The sequence below is a fragment of the Leucoraja erinacea genome, chromosome 14 (assembly GCF_028641065.1).
Source record: "Leucoraja erinacea ecotype New England chromosome 14, Leri_hhj_1, whole genome shotgun sequence".
Classification (NCBI taxonomy): domain Eukaryota; kingdom Metazoa; phylum Chordata; class Chondrichthyes; order Rajiformes; family Rajidae; genus Leucoraja; species Leucoraja erinaceus.
In genome coordinates this window covers 22,991,888-23,017,886 of record NC_073390.1, presented here as the reverse complement: position 1 = coordinate 23,017,886, position 25,999 = coordinate 22,991,888, and the positions used below count along the sequence as shown (strand labels likewise).

Sequence of the window (25,999 nt, the reverse complement as noted above, 5' to 3'; positions counted from 1 at the left end):
ATGTGAAATTTCATGTTTTCCACCTAATCTCTCCTTTTCTCATACTTTATGTATTTTAATCTCTGGCCTTTGTCCAACTATCTGCCAATCAAACGCCACCCCCCCCCCCCCCCCCCCCCCTCACCTGTATGCACGTATAACGTTCTAGAGGAAGACACACAGTGCTGGAGTAACCCAACGGGTCAGGCAACATCTCTGGAGAAAATGCATAGGTGGCGTTTTGGGTCGAGACCCTTCTTCAGATTAATTGTCGAAGGTGGGGGAGAAGCTGGAAGAGAGTAGGGGCAGGACAAAGCCTGGCAGGTAATAGGCCAATACAGGTAAGGGGTGGGTTATTTAATAGGCAGATGGATTTAATCAAGGTATAACTTTCCAGGCTTTGTCCCGCCCTCACTTCTCTTCCACCTTTCTCCCACCTTCAGCAATCAGTCTGAAGAAGGGTCCTCACCTGCAACATCATCTGTCCATTTCCCTCCTCAGATGCTGCCTGACCCGCTGAGATTCTCAAGCAGTTTGCATTTTTTTTCCAGAGGAGGTAGTTGAGGTGTCCCCTTCCACCTATATCCCTTCCTCTGGCACCTCCTCCATTGGTACGAAAGTGTGAAAATGAATACCTCCAGATTCAGGAACAGTTTCTTCCCAACTGTTATCAGGCAACTGAACCATCTTATCACCAACTAGAAAACGGTCCTGACCTCCCATCTACCTCATTGGAGACCCTCGGATTATCTTTAAACTGACTTTATCTTGCACTAAACATTATTCCCTTTATCCTGTGTCGGTGCACTGTGGACACCTTAATTGTAATAACGTATAGTGTTTCCACTGACTGGTTAGCACGCAGCTAAAAGCTTTCCACCGTACCTCAGTACACGTGAGAATAAAGTAAACTAAACTGAACTCTCCACATTCTAGAGATGCTACCTGAGCTACCGAGATACTCCAGCATTTTGCATCTGTTTTTGTAAAGCAGCATCTGCAGTTCCCCCTTTCTCCATGAAATCTATCTGATGGTTTTATTTTACTTTTCAGATTGCCAAGCACCTTCAGCTATGAGGCTTCCTGGCTCTTAGCCACAGCATTTCCCAGTCTCAGGTCTTGGCATCAGAGTATAATGAGGCAATTCTGGACAGTGAGCACTGTGTCCGTGCCGAACCAAGCAGTGATTGATTATAACTTGACTCGTATGGTCACAAAGCCTTCTCTTTGGACTGTTCCTCACTCTCCAAACTAAAAAAATGTCCTGTCTCTTGCAAAACAGAATACAATCCAGTGCATTCCATGTCTGCTTTCCAGATTGTATGGTTAAATTGCATGATTTACATTCTCTGGAGTTTATTAAATTGAGCGGTGCTTTATATAATCGAGGCATTTAAAATGATACGCAGAACACAAACTTCTGGAGTAACTCAGTGGGTCATACACCATCTCTGGAAAACGTAGCTGGTGACATTTCAGGTGGGTCTGAAGAAAGGTCCTTACCCGAAATGTCACCTATCCATGTTCTCCAGAGATGCTGCCTGATCTGTTGAGTCTTTATCAGTGAAAAAAATTGTTTTGCGTGCTATTTGAACAGATCAAACCATACATGAGTACAACTGCTGGTGCAAAACGAGGAAAGAAACTGCGTGCAGAATAGTGTTACAGCTAGAGGGAACAGCTGCAGTGACATTCCCTCAATCCTGTGGTGAAAATGGATGGGAGATTATTCGATCCAGGACCCTTCTTCAGACTGGTACATAGATTCCCTCCACAGATGCTGCCTGGCCCACTGATTTCCTCCAGCACTTTGTGTTTTGTTCAAGATTCCAGCATCTGTAGTTGCTTGTGTCTCTTTTCAAAATTATAGATGGGCATGATAGATTCCCTGGTGCAAAGGGACATAAACTGAAAATTGGGTTGAAATCAGGAAACAAAAAACAACAGCGGAAACCTCTTCTCCCAATAACCCTTGGGGGTCTAGGACAATTAACAATGGCAAATGGATGGATTTTAGATACAAGAACTATCGATGCTGGTTTACAAAGGAAGACACGGAGTGCTGGAGCACCTCAGTGGGTCAAGCAGCATCATTAGTCTTACATGATAGTTGACGTTTTGGGTTGGAAACCTCCTTCAGACTGATTCAGATTTTAGTTCTACATACTCAAGGACACATAAAATTAAAGCAGGACCCAGCCAGGTGGTCACTTAAGTCTGCTCTGCCATTTAATAAGATCACGGCAGATTTGATCTGGGCCACATGCCGTGTGTGGATGAGAAAGGTGGGATAACACAGAGCCAGTGTGAACAGTCGATCGATGGTCGGCGTGGATTCAGTGGGCTGAAGGGCCTGTTCCTATATTGGATCGCTCAACAAAAAATAAACAATTAAATATCTTTAAATATTTTTATTGTACCTGCCTTAATCACAATCACAATCAATCACAACAATACTTTATTAGCCAAGTATGTTTTGCACCAGACGGGGAATTTCATTTGCCAGGTTAGTCATACAAATAAAAACCAACAGAACACACAAAACACATTTTAACATAAACATCCATCACAGTGCCTCCTCCACATTCCTCACTGTGATGGAAGGCGAAAAAAAGTTAAATCTCTTCCCTTTGCTCTCCCACGGTCGAGGGGCCTCGAACCCTCGAGCCCTCCGTTGACGGGATGATCTTGACTCTCCTTGCCGGCAGCTCCATCGATGTTAGGCCGCAGAGCGACCGGAGAATGTGATCCAAAAATGAATTGCATCTCCGGCAAGGAAAGAAACTGAAAAAAAAATTTACCCCAACCCTTCCCCCTCCCCCCACATAAAACAAACCGGAGAACATTTACACAAACTTTTAACACATACTAAAAACAATTTTTTAAGACGAAAAAACAAACAGACTGTTGGTGGGGCTGCCAACCGTGCGGCGTACCTGGTGGTAAACATTTCCTCTGGCAGCAAGTTCCATATATGTACCACCCTCTGTGTGAAAGCGTTCCCATTAAATATTTATCTTCTAAGTGTAAACCCATGCCCTCGAGTTCTTGATTCCCCAACCCTGGGAAAAATACTTTGAATTCCCTCTACCTGTACCTGAAGAATATTATCCGGTACACAATTTTTTAATGCTCCACGTATATAGACAGTCAGATTACTTAGGTTAGGTTAGAGATACAGCATGGAAACAGGCCCTTCAGCCCTCCACACCAACCATCGATCACCAATACACAATTTCTATCCAATAGTACACACGGGGCAATTAACCTACAAACCTGCATTACTTGGAATGTGGGAGGCAACCGGAGCACCCGGCCAAACCCCACGTGGTCACAGGGAGAATGTGCAAAGCTCCGCACAGGTTAGGATGGAATCTGGGTCTCTGGTGCTGTGAGGTAGCAGCTCTACAGCTGTGTTGCACCGTGATACATTTGGACAACAGGACTCTGTCATCTTTCTCCATCTGAACAAAATACTGCCTCTCCAATTTACCTCACAAAGTGCAGAACAGAATCAAAGGTTCAGCATCAAAAGCAGTTAAATTTAACTTCAAATCAACCACGATCAAACTCAATGGGAGTAAAAAAAACAAGGGGAAAATGGTCAACAAGACCAGGTCAAACACTTTTACTGATTAATAACAATTTTATTTCAGCATGCAGGGACTCATTTGATTTATTAGCCAACTAATTACAGGAATACGCTCCGCTTTATGCTCTGTTAATCTTCTGTGTAGCTATTTTGCATCATATTACTTTCTCCCGGATCTAATTACGTGCGGGCACCACTCCTCCAGGATCTTACTTCTATAATTTTGTAACCGACTAATGGTTGCCCTAAACGACACTAACTTCTAAACTTATTTGACCACATCATCTTCTCATCATCCCACCAACAATAGAAACCTCCAGATTCAGGGACAGTTTCTTCCCAACTGTTATCAAGCAACTGAACCATCCTCTTACCAGCTAGAGAGCGGTCCTGACCTCCCATCTACCTCACTGGAGACCTTTGAACTAACATTAATCAGACATTATTGGAATTTATCTTGAACTAAATGTTATGCCCTTTATCCTGTATCGGTACACTGTGGTCAGCTTGATTATAATCATGTATAGTCTTTTCTCTGACTGGATAGCACGTAACAAAAAACTTTTCATAAACGTGATAATCAGAATAAGCTAAACTAAACTAGATCGCCATTCTCCAAGGATGAGGAGCTCATCGGAAGAGCAGTGGAGACAAACCACACACCGGCTCAACGCAAGAGATTGCAGGCGAGAGACAGAACGTTATAACACTTGTTTAAAGCACACCAATGCCGTTCTTTCCTTAGGAGGCTTAGGAAGTTCGGCATGCCCTCACCAACCTTTACAGATGCGCTGTACAAAGCATGGACAACTAGAGAGCGCTCCTGAGCTACCATCTGCCTCACTGGAGACCCTCGGACTATCATTAATTGTAATCATATATAGTTTTTCTCAGCTGATTGGATACCTAGCAACAAAAAAGCTTTTCACTGTACCTTGGTACACACAATAATAAACTAAACTAAACCATAAATATAAGCGCAGGAGTCTGAGCTGATATTTCATTTTTCAGAGAGCAGGGTACTATCAAAAGTTAAAAGCTGTCTTTTAACTGAGACGTTAAATTGATTTACCATATGGATTTTTTTTTTGTGAATGCCAAAGATTCAATGGCACCCATTTAAAGAAGTGTTGTCCCCAGTGCCCTTCTCACTATCCATCCCCTGCCCAACCAGTCCTTCACTGTCCACCGTATCAGAACGAGGAGATCGCTTCATGACCAATTTGATGTTGCTGTTCCTCTCGCCGGATCTGGAGGTGCATGCTCTGATCGTCAACGTAAACTAGGCGGACAACTATCGGCCCTACACGATGTGCTATGTCGACATCAAGACAAGTACCCGGAAGCGGCTATGGTGGTGGCTGGAGATTTTAATAAATCAAATCTTTTTGCAACACTTTGAAACGTTCCCTTCATAGAATCATACAGCACAGATGGCTGGTATAACCTTATGTACTTCTATCAGGATAGCTCTCACCCTTCTTCACTCCACACAAAGCAAACCCAACCTATTCAATATGTTGACACAAGGAACCCCCACTCCCATCTCGCAGAAGGTACAGAAGCACGCTCGCACCACGACATGAGGAGGGCAGGATGAACACAAGAAAAGCTTCATGGCATCTCCCTCTCCTGTTATGCAGGCTCCAGTGCTTCTAAACAGTCCTTCCTTCAAAAAAGCTATTGTGGTCCCCAGCCTGCCTGAATGATTCACCTCTCTGAAATGCCTGGTGAAGAATCCACTCGGAACATGGACCCGTTGCAGTTTGCATACCGTCCGAACAGGTCCACGGACAATGCGGACTCCCAGGTTGTCTTTCTGGACAGGAACTGAGGATGTGCCACAGTGCCTTCAACACGAGTCCCCACCAACTGGCCGAGAAGCTAATGGAATTGGGGTCAAACACCCCCTGTTGCCTGGGTCCTGGACTTTCTCACCGCCAGGCCTCAGGTAGTCAAGATGGGAGGGAATACATTTCACCCTGAGCACAGGATGCGTTGCGTTCAACTATTGTTTGTATGTTAGGTTGTATAATTAAGTTTATGACACTGTGGTGGTATGATCTCAGACAATGATCTGAGGTGGCTGATAGCTGGTGCCAGGAGAACAGCCTCCTCTTGAACATTTAAAAAAACGAAGGAGCTGAAGCTTTAGGAGGGCACATCATTTTCATTGTACCCCAGTCCACATGTGACAACATGGTCATCAAACTTAAAGCGAATCAAATCAAGACGGGTATAGATAAGATGAATGGCCATTATCTTTTCCCCAGGGTAGTTGAGTCCAAAGCTAGGGGAGCATAGGTTTAAGATGAAAGGGGAAAGATCTAAAAGGCAACTGAGGGGCAACGTTTTACACACGGAGGAACAGATCATCACGGTACACAAGCACTCGACATTAACCTGCCCCAGCAAGAGAAAGTCTGACCAACTTCCTCCGACATTTAATGTTATTGCCATCATCAAAGTTAACGCTATCAACTTCCTGGAGATCACCACTGACCAGAATTAAACAAGTGCCTACAAAATCAGATTGGAGGTTTGGTATTCTTTGGTGACTTACTTAAGGTCTGTACAACTGCCCCTCCCAAGACTCCAACCGCTATCACCTGTAAGGATGACGGCATTGAATCCTACCAACGGCACTGTGGTGCGGTGTTAGGGCAGCTGCCTCACATGGCCAGAGAAGGTAGAAGAAGGGTTTCGGCCCAAAATGTTGCCTATTTCCTTCACTCCATAGATGCTGCTGCACCCGCTGAGTTTCTCCAGCACTTTTGTCTACCTTTGATTTTCCAGCATCTGCAGCTCCTTCTTAATCACATGCCAGAGACCCGGATTTGATGCTGACCCTGGTGCTGTCTGCATGGAATTTGCATGTTCTCCCTGTGACCGCGTGGGTTTCCTCTTGGTGCTCCAGCTTCCTCAAACATCCTTTGTTAGAGGCATTTTGGTCAGTGATTAGGATTGGACCTAGGTTATCGAGGACCTCAGAATGGCAGAGGTTTGGAGATCAGGCTTCACTGGGTCAGAGCCTGGACCTCTCCAATGTGTGGTGGGGGTGTGAGGGAAAGAGATGGACAAAAGGCTAATAGAACATAGTGTACACCACAGGAACAGGCCCATCTGCCTGCGATATCTGTGTCAAAAATAATGCCACGCCAAACTAATCTCATCTGCCTGCACATGATCCATGTCCCTCCATTCCATGCATATCCCTGTGCTCATCCGACAGTCTCCTAAATGCCACTATCATATTTGGCTCCACCACCATCCATGGCTACAAGTTCCAGGCACTCACCACCCTCTGCGGAAAAAAAAAAACTTGCTCCGCACATCTTTGTCCCTTTCACCTTAAAGCTATGCCCTCTGGTATTTGACATTTATAGCCTGGGAAATGGGAAAAGGCTTGGGGAAACGTTTCTGACTGTCTACCCTATCTATACCTCATATCTTTATATACTTCTATCAGGTCTCGCCGCAACCTCAAACATTCCAGAGAAAACAATTCACGTTTGTCCAATGTCCCCTTATAGCCAATGTTTTCGAATCCAAACACCATTCTGATAAATCTCTTCTTCACCCTCTTCAAATTCTCTTCATCATTCCTGTAATGGGGTGACCAGAACAGTATGCAATTCTGCAAATGTGACCGAAAGAAAGTCCTATATAGCTTCATCATAACTTGCTGATATATAAAAGCTAGCCTTCTTTACCACTTTATATACAGTGCCCTCCATAATGTTTGGGACAAATATTTATTTGCCTCTGTACTCGACAATTTGAGATTTGTAGTAGAAAAAATTCACATGTGGTTAAAGTGCACATTGTCAGATTTTAATAATGGCCATATTTATACATTTTGGTTTCACCATGTACAAAATTACAGCTGTGTTTATACATACCCCCACCCCCCCCCCCCCCCCCCCCCCCCCCCCCCCCCCCCCCATTTCAAGGCACCATAATGTTTGGGACACATGGCTTCACGGGTGTTTGTAATTGCTCAGGTGTGTTTAATTTCCTCCTTAATGCAGGTATAAGAGAGCTCTCAGCACCTAGTCTTTCCTCCCACTTTTCCATCACCTTTGGAAACCTTTTTTTGCTGTATATCAACATGAGGACCAAAGTTGTGCCAATGAAAGTTAAATAAGCCATTATGAGAATGAGGAACAAAAATAAAACTGTTAGAGACATCAGCCAAACCTTAGGCTTACCAAAATCCACTGTTTGGAACAGCATTAAGAAGAAAGAGAGCAGTGGTGAGCTTGCTAAACACAAAGAGACTGGCAGGCCAGGGAAGACCTCCTCAGCTGATGACAGAAGAATTCTGACCATAATGAAGAAACATCCCCAAACACCTGTCCGGCAGATCAGAAACACACTTCAGGTGTGGATTTGTCAATGACCACTGTCCGCAGAAGACTTCATGAATGAGATGAAGATTAACATATCAAAGTGATGGCAAGAGCAAAGTATGAAGGAGAGAAGGAACTGCCCAAGATCCAAAGCATACCACCTCATCTGTGAAACACCGTGGTGGGGGTGTTATGGCTAGGGCATGTATGGGTGCTGAAGGAACTGGCTCATTTATCTTCATTGATGATACAACTGCTGATGGTAGTAGCATAATGTATTCTGAAGTGTATAGACACATCATATATGCTCAAGTTCAAACAAATGCCTCAAAACTCATTGGCCAGCGGTTCATTCTACAGCAAGACAATGATCCCAAACATACTGCTAAAGCAACAAAGGAGTTTTTCAAAGCTAAAAAATGGTACATTTTTGAGTGGCCAAGTCAATCACCTGATCTACCCAATTGAGCATGCCTTTTATATGCTGAAGAGAAAACCGAAGGGGACTAGCTCCCAAAACAAGCATAGGTTAAAGATGGCAGCAATACAGGCCTGGCAGACAGGGCCGGCCTTAGGAGGTGCGGGGCCCAATTGGGAACAATTTTGATTAGCCCCAGGTTCCCAGCCAAGGTCTGTAGAATCATAGAAATATAAATAAAGTCTATTATAGACTTTATATCTCTATGGTAGAATGGAAAGTAATCAAAATGTGCGCTTAAAAAGTGCCTGCGAGTTAATGGACCAAGCAGATCTAAGGTACATTTTAATATAAAATTGCATACATGTAAGCCTACAAGTAACAAACAAAATGTGTAGATCACCTCTGAAAAGTATATAGTTACAATACCACTTGTTTTAGTGACTGTGAAATGAAAAAAAAAATTAACTAGATCCTAAAAAACCAATAACTGTTGTCGAAAAACCAGTCCAGGCATTAAATTTTGGGCTTCAGCCCCATCCTTAGGAGCGGGGGCCCAATTGGGAGCAATCGGTCCAATCGGCTTAAGGCCAGCCCTGCTGGCAGAGCATCACCAAGAAGACACCCAGCAACTGGTGATGTCGATGAATCGCAGACTTCAAGCAGTCATTGCATGCAAACGATATGCAACAAAATACTAAACATGACTACTTTCATTTACATGATATTGCTGTGTCCCAAACATTATAGTGCCCTGAAATGGGGTGACCATGTATAAACACTGCTGGAATTTCTACATGGTGAAACCAAAATGTATAATAATTGCCTTTATTAAAATCTGACGATGTGCACTTTAACCACATGTGATTTTTTCTATTACAAATCTCAAATTATCGAGTGCAGAGGCAAATAAATAAACGATGTGTCTTTGTCCCAAATATTAAGGAGGGCACTGTACGTATTGGCACCTTCACAGAGTTATGGACTTGGACTCCAAGATCCCAGAATCTGCAGTTCCTTATGTCCCGAAGAACCCTCTGTACATTAATGCTGTTAAGGATCTCATGGGAGTTATCTTATGGACTTATCTTCTTGAGGTCCCACTGAGGCTTTGTACAATAAAGACATGGCTCTCTTGACAAATGATCAATGATGGCCCCTCCCAGGACAAAATTATCTAATTTCTAAGCTGGGCAGGATGATTGTTGGACATGCCTTACACAGCAGCCATAGTATATAATCTACACTACGAAATGGTCATTCAAAAAACTCCACTGTGATGCAAAATACTCCAGGAATGGCTGTAATCATATGTCACTCCATCCAAAAATTATTTGTCATTTAACTCCTCCTGCAGTTCATCTTCTGAAAGTCCAGGCACATTACATCCACTAGCTCTCCCTTGTTCATTTTCCTAGTTACATCCTCAAAAAATTCCAGAAGATTATTGAAGCATGATTTCCCCTTCGTAAATCCATGCTGACTTGGACTGAACCTGTTACTGCTATCCAAATGTAAGGTTATTTCATCTTTTACAATTGACTCCAGCATCTACCCCACCACTGATGTCAGGCTAACTGGTCTATAATTCCCTGTTTTCTCTCTCCCGCCTTTCTTAAAAAGTGGGATAGCATTAGCTACCCTCCAATCCACAGGAACTGATCCTGTCTATAGAACATTGGAAAATTATCACCAATGCATCCACGATTTCTAGAGCCACTTCCTTAAGTACCCTGGGTAGCAGACCATCAGGCCCTGGGGATTTATCAGCCTTCAGTCCCATCAGTCTACCCAACACCATATCCTGCCTAATGTCGATTTCCTTCAGTTCCTCCGTCACCCCAGATCCCCTGGCCACTACTATATCAGGAAGATTGTATGTGTCCTCCTTAGTGAAGACGGATCCAAAATACCTGTTCAGTTACTCCAGCGCTCTGTGTCTAAACCTGGTATTACTCTCATTTGTGGGAATCATACATCCGAATCAATAACTCTGCATCTCTTTCCACGGATGCCATCTGATCAGCTGAGTATTTCCAATATCTTTTCATTTTCAACATTTTTCTCCTTTGAGGTTTATGTTTATTATTGTCACGTGTACCACGGTACAATGAAAGGCTTTGTTTTGCATAATATCCAATCAGATAATACCATCTATATTACTAAAAATCTGATCTTGACCGCTTCTGGCCCACTGTGCGATTTCCGAGAGAACGCCGCCACCTACGGCCGTCATTTTTGGCCACCTCGCTCAGAGCCTTCCTCCGCCTTTCGGGACTGGAGGATTTTTCCCATTGATAAGAAATCAGAGAGATATGTATGTTTTTTTAAAATTCCCCATTCTCTCTGCTGCCCCCGCTGGCGGCAGGGGAAGGGACTATAAAACCCGGAAGTGTAGTCCCTCACTCAGCTTCTGCCAGATCCAGGAAGGGAGAGGGTCACGGCTCTCTGAGCTGCGAATAACACTGAACGCACATCTACTCCACGGTGAGTCCCCTCGATGCGGCTGTAAAGTGGCTGTAAAGTGGCTGCAGCCCAATTGCTTGCCTCGCCTTTTTAATAAGTTTGTGTTCACAAAATGAATTTTGGTTGTCGGGTGGCTGCAGCCCAATTGTTTGCCTCTCCTTTTTTTTTACCAAGTTCGTGTTCATAAAATGAATTTTGGTTGTCGGGTGGCTGCAGCCCAATTGTTTGCCTTGGCTTGGCTTTTAAAATCATTGCAACAGTTGGATGCCACCCCAAGAATCCATTCGGCCCACAATGTCTATACTAGCCCTCTGGAAACCAGTACCTTCAGCCCGCAACTCTCATACTAGCACAACAGACAGCCCCCCCCCCCCACCGCCCCCCACTGGCGAGCAATATTGTAATTGGTGGAGAGGTGGAATATTGCATCTGGGGACCGGCCCTCCCGTGTGATGCTGGGACCCAACGGGTCCTACTTAGTCTAGTATTATACTATTATTTTGCTGCAAATGAGAATTTCATTGTTCTGTTTTGGGTCATATGACAATTAAATATGCTTGACTCAAACTCAAGTACAATAGACAGAGCAAAGGGGAACGTACAGAGTGCAGAATACAGTTCATAAAATACAAAAGAAAATATTAAAATAAATAATTCAAACATTAGCGTGCAACATCATGAAAGGCCTAGATAGAATGGATGTGGAGAGTATGTTTCCAATAGTGGGGGAATCTGGGATCAGAGGGCACAGGTTCAGAATAAAAGGATGTACCTTTAGAAAGAAGATGAGGAATTTTTTTTAGCCAAACGGCAGTGAAACTGTGGAATTTGTTGCCACAGACGGTAGTGGAGGCCAAGCGGGGATTGAACGGTTCTTGATTAGTAAGGGTGTCAAAGGATACGGGGAGAAGGCAGGAGAATGGGGTTATCGGGGAAAATAGGTCAGCTATGATTGAATGGCAGAACAGATTTGATGGGCCAAATGGCCTAATTCCTAATCTATGTCTTATGATCTTATGCCAATTAAACACTCTTGACTACACTTTTCACACAAAGGGTGATGGGTGTATGGAATGAGCAGCTGGAGGAGGCTGTTATGTTATGTACTACTGGAACATTTAAGAAACATTCAGATAGATACATGGATAGGATAGGTTTGGAGGGATATGGGCCGAATGCAGGAAGGTGGGCCTAATGTAGATGTGACATGTTGGTCGGTGTGGGCAAGTTGAGCCGAAGGACCTATTTCCACACTGTATGACTCTATATATAAATGCCATCAGGTCAAATTCAAGAACAATAGACAGAGCAAAAGGGAAATACAGTGCAGAATATATTTCATAAAATACAAAAGAAAATATTAAAACAAATAATTCGAACAATAGCACACAACGTTAAAACAAAAACCCTGAAATAATCTTCCTATTCGTGCATCAACTTTCCAGTTATGTTAACTCAATGTGATTAGTGACTCTTAATGCATGCACAGGTGACTGTCGAACTACAGATCCCAGGGAACACTGCAGGCTCGGCGCAAGCTCAGTTCCTCCTGTCTTATATCAAGAGACGTCACGTCTTGCATTTATTCAATAAAGGCATTTCCCGTCCCGACTCTGTGACATTAATTGCACTCTTTAAACCATAACGCCGTCGCCGTGCATCTAGGCTAACAGGTGTGGGGAATGCATGGGATAAAATATCGCTCCCCTCTCATTGCAACAGCACTTTCCCCACCCCCCGCCCGAATCACCCACCATTTCGTTTCACCAAGGTGCTAATATCGCAGCATTAAGTCCGCTACACAAAGCTGTCCAATAAGAGGTTAACTCTGGCACTACAGTTCTGACAGACTGTGTGTTTAAAAAAAAACAGAGCATTAACAATATGCAATTAAAATGCATTTTCTCTGAGTGCATTGTTTGCCCCACTGAATTACAACTCAGTCCAGCAGCTTCCGCTATTCGGAGTGTTTGCAATTTGCAACAACCCTTCATCAATATACCAGACCTCTTATTATATATACATATTTTATTATTTTCATTTCACTGCTTAAAATTTCCATGGGAAAGATTTACAGAACGGGGAGGGCAAGCCTAATAGAAGCAAACACACTACACAAACTCTTGCATCACTGAATCTAAAATCTAATTATTTAAAACCATTTCCATTCATTGTCATTTTTTTTACTTGCTGTGATAAATTATCGGGCAGAAGTTACCTGGGATTTCCTCGGGATCGGACTCTGCAATCGGCTGCAAATATAAACAAGAATATTCATCAGCTTAATTAGTTCGTATCATTATTGCTGTCGTTGCAATGCTTGGCACAAGATACGTGGTTTATCTCTACAGAGGCGAAAATGACTTTGTGTATTGATTGCGAGGAGGGTGCATGGGCTTACCTGCATTGGACCGGTGTTATGGTGCTTGCATCTCTTTCTGTCTCTCTTCCCCCCCTCCATCCTCCCTCCCCCAACTATTAATGTGACCAGACGAAGCTTCTCAACACACCAGCAGAAGCGCAGTCACGTATTGCATTGCGCAGGAGTCTGAAGCGAGCGCAGGGAAGGGGAGGGGAAGGGTCGGAGGGTGATCTGCACATCTAAAAGGAAAGTTGCTTTTTGAAATGTGAACGCACAGCACCACGCAGAGCACAGGAGGAAGCAGAGCAGGTCCAACAACACTAACAGCTTCGAGACACAAGAAACTGCAGATGCTGTTATCTTGAGTAAAACACAAAGTACTGGAGGGTGGCATCTTTGGAGGAGGGCCATTCCTCTTCTCCGTGCTCCCGTTGGGCAGAGGTACAGAAGCTTTGATAGATTCAGGAACTCAGGAACTGCTTCTACTCCATTATCAGGCTTCTGAAGTCTTTCCATTAGCTAGGGCACTGTCCAATTCACCTATATCTCATTATGGACATGGGACTTTGTCTATGGACCTGAATCACTACGATGCTGAGAAATATATTCTGTGCTCTGTATCTTCTCCATTGCTCTACCTGTTGTACGAGTTGGACTCGATTGTACAGTATATCAAGCATTCAAAACAAAGCTTTTCACTGTACCTCAGTACACGTGACAATAATAAACCTAAGCCTACAGGGTATGGACAGGCGATGCTTTGTGGTCAGGACGCTTCTTCAGACACTAGTAACATAGTGTCAGAGAGATATACGACACGGAAACAGACCCTTTGACCTACTGAGTCCATACCAACCAAGAACCAACCACCCCTTTATATTAATCCTGCACTAATCCCGTTTTTTAAACTCACCTCATTCTCATCAACCTCCATGCAGATTCCACCACTCCTTACACACGAGGTGCAATTTACATTGAACAATTAACCTACAAACGCACACGTCTTTGGGATGTGAAAATAATCCGGAGCACCCAGAGGAAACCCATTTGGTCACACTCCACACAGGCAGCACCCGAGGTCAGGATGGAATTCGGGTTCCTGATGCTGCCAGGCAGTGACTCTACCAGCTCTGCTACTGTGCCGCCGTTCCACTTACCTACGATGGATAATATCCCGAGGAGCTTCACAGGAGCGGAATCAAACAAAAAATCTATGCTAAGCTACATAAGAATTAAGAATGTTTAATATAGTACCAAATGTATCAGCAAAGGAACAATAAAATTATAACTGGTTGCAGCTTAACAGGTTAATTAACACAACAAATTAGAAATCAAATTACAAGATCATCATAATAGTGCAATGCCAAAGCCTGTAGTGCAACTAAAGAATCAGTCCATAGAAGTACATTCAGCAACTGGACAGGGAATAGACAGACAACATTTTATGTCGAACTGAAACATCGCCTGTCCATTCCTCCCCAAGCGTAGGAAGGAACTGCAGATGCTGGTTTAAACCAAAGATAAACATAAAATGCTGGAGTAACTCAGTGGAGTAACTTCCTTCCCACCTGCCATTCCTCCACAATGCTGCCTGGCCCAATGGGTTCCTCCGGTGCTTTGTGTTTTGCTCAAGATTGCAGAATCTGCCGTCTCTTGTGTCTCCATGGAAGATCATAGATGCTGAGGTAGTGGTCATTGTTGTGCAGTGCTCAAGGGCATGATGGGTGCTGGGAAGAAGCTGTTCTGTGCCAAACATGATGCCAAGGCCAACCCTTATCTGCCTGCACATAATCCATATCCCTCCATTCCCTGCATATCCATTTGTCCATCCAAATGTATCTAACACCACAATCGTATCTGCCTCCACCATCTTCCGCAGCAGCGAGTTCCAGGCACTCACCACCCTCCGTGTAAAATAATTGCCCCACATATCTCCTTTAAACATTGCCCTTCTTACCTTAAAACTCTGCCCTCTATTATTTGATTTTTCCATCCTGAGAAAAAGATTCTGACCGTTACCCTAGTTATGCCTCTCATAATTTTATATACAAAAAAATGTTTTGTTTGATGCAGTCTTTTGGGAGATTCAATTTATATATTTCTCAGAATTATCCATTCTGGCGTGGAAGTGACAATCACTAATATTCTTTCTCTTCACAACAATCCCAAAAACTTGGCCTCCCCCTTACAGCTGGCTTTGTTCTGGCCATTTAAGCCAAAGGAGATAAAATATTTTGTTTTCAAATGAGATTGAGGCCCGATCTACTCCCTCATAAGAACTTAAAAGATTTCATGGCATTCCTCCAGGAAAAGAGCAAAGGATTCATCGCTGGTATCCAAGTTAACACCTCAATCAACAATTACAATAAATAATATTGTAAGCTCCACACAAACAGCACCCGAGGTCAAGATTGAACTCATGTCACTGGAGCTGTGAGGCAGCGGCACTACGAGCTGTGTATGAGAACTGGCTTTTGCATTTACTACAAATATCAGATTGACACAGTAGCACAGCGGGTAGAGCTGCTGCCTCACAGCGCAAGCTGCATGGGCTTGATGCTGACCTCGGGTGCTATCTGTGTGGAGTTTGCACGTTCTCCCTGTGACTGTGTGGGTTTCTCCCGAGTTCTTTGTTTTCTCCCTATATCCCAAAGACGTACGGGTTTACAGGTTAATTGGCCTCTGTAAATTGTCCCTAGTGTGTGGGGAGTTGATGTGAAAGTGGGATTACATAGTACTAGTTCTCTATGTTATCACACTTTCCTAGAAGACTATGATGTTCTATAAACAGTGTGGATGTGGAGGGTCCAATGGCTTATTTCCATGTTGTATTCTTCAATTTAATCAATCAAATCAATGACTGCGCTTTAAACCTACTTCAACAGTTTAAAGGATTTTGTGACCTTCTGAAGCAGAGATGGCAGTCCGATAGAATTGTGGGTACCTTTTTCTAGCTCATTTAGCATGCAGAGAATCTGTGAAATAATTCCAAAGCTGGAAAACCACATCTAGTGTTAGAACCCACAAACCCCAACCTTTCCTTCACCATTGAATTTTAAGGTATTTCATTGAACACTTCCCCCATTCCCCTCTGCTGGAATATCCCAAGATTAATATAAGATAAGGGAGAAATCAAAAAAGAGATATAAAGTGCTGGAGTAACTCAGCGGGTCAGGCAGCATCTCTGGAGAACATGGATAGATGACGTTGCGGGTCATGACTCTTCTTCAGTACTATCTGATTTAATTGGATAGCATGCAAAACAAAGCTTTGCACTGTAGTTCGGTTCATGTGAAAATAATAAATCTTAACATGAACCTAAACCTGAATAAGCAAGGCGTGTTTGAAGTTGTACAGAGGAGGAGGTGGAGCAACAGAAGGAAAGTCTGTGATAGGATGCAGATCGAAGTTGCCAAGGTAACAATTACATTAAAAAACAGGCTGTTGGGAGAAGATGACACATCACAGACATTTGCTCTGTTCTCTCATCTTCTCCTCTCTGCAGCTCAACACATTTGCTCTCTCACATTTTCCACTCATGAAAAGTCCTAGACCCAAAACACTGACTCTATTTCTCAACCCACTGATGCCTGACCTGCCTAAAATTTTGAGCATTTCTGAAGAAGGGTTTCGATGCAAAACGTCACCTATTCCTTTTCTCCAGAGATGATGTCTGACTCGCTGAGTTACTCCAGCATTTTGTGTCTATCCTTGGCGTAAACCAGTATCTGCAGTTCCTTCCTACACTCTTCCAGCATTCCCTGTTCTTAGAACATACATGGAACATAGAACATAATTTGCTTTATTCAGCTTTATTCATCATGAGCTTTATTCACGTCTCCCTCAATGTCTGATGCTCCAAACCAACCAATGGTTCTTCAGTTCATGGAACAAATAAAGAATGACAGAAAATAGGCAGCACAGTGGCGCAGCTGGTAGAGCTGCTGCCTCTCAGCTCAGGAGATCCAGGTTCAATCCTGACCTCAGGTGCTGTGGAATTTGCACATTCACCATGTGACCGCATGGATTTCCTCTGAGTGCTCTGGTTTCCTCTCACAACCCAAAGACGTGTGGGTTTGTACATTAATTGGCCTCTGTAAAACTGCCCCATGCGTGCAGGGAGTGGTTGCGATAGTGGGATTAAATAGAACTAGTGTGAGCGGATGATCAATGATCGGCATGGACTGAGTATGCCGAAGGGCCTGTTTCCATGCTGTAACTCAAAACTATACTAAATTTCTTGCTTTCTTCCCTGGTTCTGTGGAAGGATCTTTGACTTGCAATATTGACTGGTTTCTCTTTCCGCAGATGGTGCTTGATTCGCAGCGTTTCTGCAGCATTTTCTATTTTTGTTTCCGATTCCAACATCTACAGAGAGAATCATAGTCATACAGCATGGAAACAGGCTCTTCGGCCCACAGCCCATGCCGGCCATTGATCAACCGCTCACAATAGTGCTATTTCACCTGTGTTTGGCCCATATTCATATAACCCTCTCCTATCCATGTACATATCCAAATGTCTTTTTAAATGTTGTTATAGTTTATGTCTCAAGTTCCTCATCTAGCAACTCGTTCCATATACCCACCTCCCTCTGTAAAATAAATTCCCCTCAAGTTCCTATTATCTTTCCCCTATTATTCAACTTCCCCTATTATCTTTCCTCTTTCCCCTCTCACCTTAAACCTATGTACTCTAGTTTTGATTTCCTTACTCTGTGTAAAATACTCTGTGCGTCTAACCCAAGGGTTCCCAACCTGGGGTAAATTTACCCCCAGGGGGTAGATTTGTTGATTCTGGATTTGTACATATTTTTTCTCATTGACTGATTGTGTTTGGTTCTGGTATACCCGTATCTGTTCATCACTAGTGAAATAACATTGTTATGTGCTATTGAAGTTGTCAGGGGTAAACGGGATGAAAAAGGTTGGGAACCCCTGGCCTAACTGATCTATTACTGTCATGACCTTATATATCTCAATAAGATCACCCCTCATTCTCCTGCACTCCAAGGAATAAAGTCTTAGGCTGCCTAACCTCTCCCTAAAGCTCAAGCCCCCAAGTCCTGGCAACATCGTTGTAGATTGTCTCTGCACTCTTTCCAGCTTAAGAACATCTTTCCTGCAGTAGTGTAACCAAAACTGAACACATTACTCCAAATGTGGCCTCACCACATATTGTACAACTGTAATATAATGTCCCAACTTCTAAACTCAATATAGACACAAAAAGCTGGAGTAACTCAGCAGGACAGGCAGCATCTCTGGGGAGAGGGAATGGGTGACATTTCAGATCGAGACCCTTCTTCAGACTGGTTAGGGATAAGGGAAACGAGAGATATAGACGGTGATGTGGAGAGAAAAAGAACAATGAATTAAAAATATGCAAAAAAGTAACAATGATAAAGGAAACATGCCATTGTAAGCTGTTTATAGGGGTGAAAATAAGGAGGTAGTGCGACTAGGATGGGGGAGGGATAGAGAGAGAGGGAATGTCGGGGCTAACTGAAATGAGAGAAATCAATACCACTGGACTGTAAGCTGCCCAAGCAAAATATCAGATGCTGTTCCTGCAATTTGTTTTTAGCCTCACTCTGACAATGGAGGAGACAAATGACAGAAAGGTCTGTGTAGGAATGGGAAGGAGAATGAAAGTGTCTAGCATCCGGGAGATCAGGTTGGGCCACGCTGGCTGAGCGATGGTGTTCCCAATACATCTATACCCAATACCCTGACTGTGAGAGAAGGGTTAATAGGGATGATTGAATTATACTAGAACTCTGAAAAATATAACTTAGAAAGAAATGAGCTTATCCGCAGAAGCCAGACTGCTAGTAGAATAAAGTAACAATATACAGAACAGAGAGAAATTCTAGATAAAAAGTAGCAAACAGATAACAACTTCAGCAGAAGGCCTTGGGAGTCTTGACGTCAGGAAATGGTCCGAGACATTCCTGGACTTTCTCGTGTGAATGTGGGCTTTATGTTATGATTGGACGAAACTCGATGGGGAGACCTGAGGTAGTGACCACAGTGAAGAAGGGTATAAAGATAGAAAGCATCTCCATTTTCTTTGTGCCTCCAGGGGACATCAGAGGAGAGACACCTATTCTGCAGAATATGAAATTAATAAAAACACTTCTTTGTCTGAATTTGTCTCAAGAGCATTTGTGATTTTTGAATCTCACAACTTGGGGGCTCGTTCCGGGATCCAATACTCTAGACAGCTGACGGGAGTAGACGGACAAAGGGAAGGTGCACCTTGCTGAGTTCAGCAGTCTCAGACTCCTTGCTTGCCATCAGCTGTTTAAGCAGTAGTATCCGGACCACACAGAGACTCGGCAAAGAAGTGGGAGTAGTTGGAAATCGTGAAAAATCAATCGAGCAATTTCTGTGCACAGAACCCAGGTAGGAACAATGACTAATAAAGTACTTCCTGGGCGATTGTGGAAAGACCTTGTACGGGCAAGGCAGGTATGATGAACACTGTATTGAGAATATGATGAACATGGTATTAAGAATATGATGATGATAAATAAGGTAATTAAACACGGTGTTTAGAAAAAGGGAGGGGAAAAGGCTGTGGGCCAAATCCCCGCATTCTGCCCAATAGTCCGTTGGGGCAAATGCTGGACCCTGGAGGGCAGGAAATACCCAGGGGTTGGAGAAGCCAACATGATAAGGTATAGTCCGTTGGGACAAATGCAGAGCCGGAGGGGGCCAAAATACCCAAAGGAAAGAGAGAGACAGGGGCCGGGGTGGACGAAAATCACCCGGCCAACAGGACGGGGAGTCAAAGGGCAGAAGGGGAAGATAAGTTCGGTTGAAATTAGACCCCATTGGGAGGTACCTAGGAGAGGACCCTGAGGGGGAAGGGGGTTTGTTAAATAGCCTCCTTGAAGATTCTTTAGGTCTGACAAGAACAGTTAGATCAATTCCTTTTCACAGAAGTGAAAAACAAGTAGTAAAGATTATGTTGCAGGCAGTAGAAAAACAGCAAATAAGGAACAGAGAGAGCAGGATGATGAAGGAGTTACTCCCGAAATTAGCAGATAAGAAGACGGCAAAGGCCAGGGACAAGAGTGCAGGACAAGGAGAAAATATAAAATGAATAATCTATTTGAAGTAAGAACGGAACGAATGTGATTTGTATGTAAAAACCGGTTTGGAACGAATGGTTGTAAGATGAAAGGTTGGAATGAGCAAGTTGTAAAATTGAACACAGTGGCGGGAGCGAGTATTTCCACTGTAGTTCAAATTGGATTGCGAACAAGCTGTACAATTAACTCTTTGTATCCTCGTAACCTGAAAAAGGGAAGTTGTAAAAATCAGCTTTTGATTTTCTTTTAATCGTTTCTTGATGTTCTTTTAGATTTCTTGTCAGTAAAGTTAATTTGGAAAATTGTTACTAGTGCTAGGAATTGGACATTTAAAATAATGGTGAATATGGATTGAAATAATTGGAAATAAGTTAATTGATGAAACATGACCAGCTTTTATGGTTTGTTGTTTTATGGTAGACATTCAAGTTGAGAAACAGAGAGAGAGAGAGATACAGACACCGAGACACAGAGATACAGACAGAGAGAGAGAGAGAGCCAGACACAGAGAGCCAGAGAGAGAGAGAGCCAGGCACAGAGATACAGACGGTTCACCAGACTGATTCCTGGGATGTCAGGACTGTCTTATGAAGAAAGACTGGATAGACTTGGTTTATACTCTCTAGAATTTAGGAGATTGAGAGGGGATCTTATAGAAACTTACAAAATTCTTAAGGGGTTGGATAGGCTAAATGCAGGAAGATTGTTCCCGATGTTAGGGAAGTCCAGGACAAGGGGTCACAGCTTAAGGATAAGGGGGAAATCCTTTAAAACCGAGATGAGAAGAACTTTTTTTTCACACAGAGAGTGGTGAATCTCTGGAACTCTCTGCCACAGAGGGTAGTTGAGGCCAGTTCATTGGCTATATTTAAGAGGGAGTTAGATGTGGCCCTTGTGGCTGAGGGGATCAGAGGGTAGGGAGAGAAGGCAGGTACAGGATACTGAGTTGGATGATCAGCCATGATCATATTGAATGGCGGTGCAGGCTCGAAGGGCCGAATGGCCTACTCCTGCACCTAATTTCTATGTTTCTATGTTTCTATGAGTCAGACAGAGAGAGGAAAGACAGAGACACAGAAAGAGGAAAGAGAGAGAAAGAGAGAGAAAGAGAGAGAGAGAGAGAAGAGAGAGAGAGAGAGGAAAGAGAGAGAGAGAGAAGAAAGAGAGAGAGAGAGAGAGAGGAGAGAGAGAGAGAGAGAGAGAGAGAGAGAGAGAGAGAGAGAGAGAGAGAGAGAGAGAGAGAGAGGAAGAGAGAGAGAGAGAGAGAGAGAGAGAGAGAGAGAGAGAGAGAGAGAGAGAGAGAGAGAGAGAGAGAGAGAGAGAGAGAGAGAGAGAGAGAGGAGAGAGAGAGAGAGAGAGAGAGAGAGAGAGAGAGAGAGAGAGAGAGAGAGAGAGAGAGAAAGAGCGAGAGAGAGAGAGAGAGAGAGAGAGGAGAGAGAGAGAGAGAGAGAGAGAGAGACAGAGACACAGAAACAAAAGTGGGAGAAGACAGGGAGATAGACTATACCTTGGGGCACCCATAAACAGAGAGAGAGGATGACAGATTATCCCTTGGGGCACCCATAAACTGAGAGGGCTAAAAAAAAAATAAAAAAAATAAAAAAATTAAAATAAATAATAAATAAAAATGCCTCACCCTATATCCCTGATGGAGAAGGAAATGGATTAGGGCTTTGGAGGAGGAGAATGTGGGACGATTATTGGCCATGAAAGATTTGAAGGCACCATTGGTAAAAGTAGTGGGAACCACTAAGTGTCAGATAAAGATGATGTAAATTGTTACAACCGGGCCGACAAAAGACTACAAACATGGCCGCCGCTCACAAACTTACCGGCTACAGCGCCATCTTCAGGTTGGATGCCGTCATGACCGAGGGTATGCAGGCCCCTCAGCAAATGTTACCCACTTAAGGTGAACCCCAAGGAACAAAGGGGAATGAAAAGGTGGAGAGTTGAAAATGAACAAGAAAAAGAAGGCATGTGGACATTATATTATGAACTATTGTGGTGGAAGTCATTCTTCTTAAAGTCAAGCAGAATTGAAGGAGGTGGTGGGATTGTCATTTATTTCCAACCCCCGATTCAGCAAACAGTTGGTCTCTGCGGTCAATGTCAATGAACAAGGCCCCTGGTTGAAAAGACTGAAATAAGTGATGAACTGACACAAGTGAGTCCTATGAGGGAACCAAGCGGGGCCAGAGAATTACATGCCAATAATACATGTCTTGGGGAACTTTTCCTCAAAGTCCTATCAGGAGTGAAATTAATCTGGAGATTATAAGCCCTAACTGGACTGGGGTCCCCAAGAGAGAGAAAGGGATTTAAGGAAGGATGTCAAGAAAGGCTAGGATGAGGTAGGTTTTTTTAATTAGATGGGAAAGGCAGAGTTGAAAGTTGAGGGGGAACTTCTTTACTCAGAGAGTGGTAGCTGTGTGGAATGAGCTTCCAGTGAAGGTGGTGGAGGCAGGTTCGATATATGGTTATATGGTATACCCTTAGAAAGTATTTGTTGATGTGGACAATTTGTTGGTTTGTTCCACAAGTGAAGAGAGAGAAATACTTCAGAATATAAGACAGCAGATGATGACCTTGGGAAAGGTAGGATATAGTTCAGACTAGATTGGGAATTTTGAAATTGTATGGTGAAATGGAAAAAGTACATGTCAAAGAAGTTAAATTAAAATGCAGACAAAGCAGCTGAAACAGCATCTGGAAGAGATGTCCAGGGTAAGTCTGAATCGATTTAGGTATGAGCACTGTAGTGTCGTTTATGTTGAATAAGGTAATCAAGAGGTTTGGTAAACCTACAGAAATCAGCTTTGACAACGGATTGTTTTCATTTGATGAAAAGAATAAATGGAACATTGAAGGTTAAAATAAATAAGATTTGTGTAATGCTCTGCCATTGGCACTGAAGAAATGTTGCATGCAAACTAACCAGCAGGTGACACAATGGAGAAGTTCCTGCAAGGGACCGAGTTTGGAACAGTTACCGATTAGAATTAAAAAGTATATGAAACAGTTAATAATGATATACAAGTCTATTTATGAACAGGTAAAGTAAAAGCTGTCGGAGATGGACCAGGAAGAAGGACCCTTTAAACCTGAAGACAAGGTGTATGTATGAGTTTTCTAAATCACCGACCGATGTTCGTTTAGAAGGTTGAGATACCTAGTACGATTTCAATAATTACATGAGGGCTGGCCCACAGGTACGAATAGACAATAGCCCTGAGGTAATTGAACAGGAGGACAAAGAAGAGTAGAGTTTTAACAAGAACTTGTTTGACATCAGTGGTGGGAAATAATGGAAAGGATACTAAAGACAATATTATAGGAATTTGGATAAGTGGGATAGGATTAGGAAGAATTAGCATGGATTTGTGATTGTGACATTTGACTAATCTTGATTTTTCTTAAAAGAGGTTATTAGGAAAATTGATGAGGTTAAAGTGGTGAACTTCAGTAAGGCCTTTGACAAAGTTCAATAAAGGAAATAAGGTTGGTTAAGAAGTGGTTAGTAAGGAATAGCAAGATGGATTAAAAGTGACTGTTGGGAAATGTACAGAGAGATTTAGGTCATTTGGAAGACTGGGTTGAAACATGACAGATGGATTTAATGTTGATAAGTGTGAGGTGATACAACTTGGCAGGACAAATTCAAATTAGACTTACATGGTAAATGATTGTGAATTGAGGAATGAAGTTGAACAGAGGGATCTAGGAACAACTGTGTATAATTCCCTGAAGGTGGAATCTCGTGTAGAAAGGATGGTAAAGAAAGATTTTGGTGTGTTGGCCTTTATAAATCAGAGCATTGTGTATAGAAGTTGGGTTGTAATGTTAAATTGTACAAGGTATTGGTGAGGTCAATTGTGGAGTATGGTGCATAATTTTGGTAGGCATAATTATAGGAAAAAGGTTAAAATAGAGAGTACAGAGGAGATCAATTAGAATGTTGACTGGGTTTCAGCAACTAAGATACAGAGAAAGGTTGAACAAGTTAGTTTTTTTATTATTTGGGAAAGAGAAGGAATACCCACCATGGTAATGATGTTTTCTTAAGGAACTGTTTACTGGCAGTATCTCATTCTATTACAGAATTAAAAACCAAGGAGCTGTTGGCACAGAGTCCCCATCTCGACTTGCCAATCCATTCTGTGAAAGCAGAGAACTGGGATCTTGTAAAATCATGGAAGGAAGAAAAGCTGCAACCAAAGTGGACTGGACCCTACCTTGTGTTATTAATCACCGAGACAGCAGTACGAACAAAAGAAAAAGGGTGGACACACGCAAACCGATTTAAGGGTCCTGTGGAGGCCCCACCAGACAATATCAGCCCGTAGACTGTGCGTGAAGGGAAGGAACCATTGACTTTGTGCCTATTCGGATGTTGTATTATTCCCTGCGCTGGCCTTCAGAACACAGTATGACTAGCGAGAGGAGGATAGGGAGGCGAAGAATCTGCTGCTAGCACTAGAAAAGGAAGATATAGTATAATTCAAAAGATGCGTAGCAAAAAGAAAAATGGTGGATTGTGAGAGAAGGGTTAATAGGGATGATTGAATTATACTAGAACTCTGAAAAATATAACTTAGAAAGAAATGAGCTTATCCGCAGAAGCCAGACTGCTAGTAGAATAAAGTAACAATATACAGAACAGAGAGAAATTCTAGATAAAAAGTAGCAAACAGATAACAACTTCAGCAGAAGGCCTTGGGAGTCTTGACGTCAGGAAATGGTCCGAGACATTCCTGGACTTTCTCGTGTGAATGTGGGCTTTATGTTATGATTGGACGAAACTCGATGGGGAGACCTGAGGTAGTGACCACAGTGAAGAAGGGTATAAAGATAGAAAGCATCTCCATTTTCTTTGTGCCTCCAGGGGACATCAGAGGAGAGACACCTATTCTGCAGAATATGAAATTAATAAAAACACTTCTTTGTCTGAATTTGTCTCAAGAGCATTTGTGATTTTTGAATCTCACACTGACTAATGAAGGCCAAAGTGCCAAAGGCCGTCTTGACTACCCTATATACCTGTGACACCATTTTACTTGTTTTCCTTTGAATATATCATTGCCATTAAAGCACATAACCTATCAAGAGTGTATGGTAGAAAATAGGGGCAGTTAATGAGAATGTCAGAATATTTTTTTTAAAGGATTAACATAGGATAGGTGTAAACTGGTGGTTGACAATTGGTATGGATTAGTTGTGTTCAAGGGCCTCCTTTCCAGGATTTTATAATTTTTTTAAATCATTTTTTTGCACTGAATGTTGCTGGAAACTAGTACCTTTAAAAGGCTCTTTCAGTGAAACTATTTGATGAACTGTTAGGTGAGAGAGGATAAATAACTCTGCAAGTCTGTGTTTTTGTGTAGTTTTTGTTATTTTATGTTGGGGTGTGTGTGTATGGGGGTGGGGTGGGAGGGGGGGGGAACTTTTGAATCTCTCCCTGCACTGGAGACCCGACCTTTTCTCGTCAGGTCTCAGGTGTCGTTGAGGCCGCAACGAGGAGCGGCCTCCAACGGAAAGAAGCTGGGGACTCTGGTGCCGACTCACCGTTGCCGTCGCGGAGCTGGCCGAGACCGGAGCGGGTGGAGGAGCACTGCCGCTGCCGCTGCCGCTGCCGCTGCCGCTGCTGCTGCTGCCGATGCCGCTGCCGCTGCTGAGTCGGAGGCTGCTACTGCGGGTCTGCGGACGGCTCGGACGACCCCGCGCGGCTCCC

At 43.2% G+C, this 25,999-nt stretch overlaps 1 protein-coding gene and 1 long non-coding RNA gene across 3 annotated transcripts in view; one reads left to right on the top strand and one right to left on the bottom strand.

Moving 5' to 3' along the window:
• Positions 1-17,873, bottom strand: part of LOC129703393 (polyhomeotic-like protein 3) — a 60,838-nt gene extending 42,965 nt beyond the window's left edge. The window contains exons 1-2 of one of the 2 annotated variants that reach the window (XM_055645782.1): positions 13,209-17,873; positions 13,026-13,059 (exon numbers count right to left, since the gene is read on the bottom strand). The gene's annotated coding sequence lies outside the window, so the exon portion shown is untranslated. The remainder of the gene's footprint in view (positions 1-13,025; positions 13,060-13,208) is intronic. The other variant, XM_055645783.1, reaches the window with a different exon arrangement.
• A 3,934-nt stretch (positions 17,874-21,807) lies between these two features.
• Positions 21,808-25,220, top strand: LOC129703392 (uncharacterized). The gene is made up of 2 exons (XR_008724555.1): positions 21,808-22,435; positions 23,324-25,220. It is a non-coding gene; the product is annotated as an uncharacterized LOC129703392 (long non-coding RNA).
• The last annotated feature ends 779 nt before the right edge of the window (positions 25,221-25,999 follow it).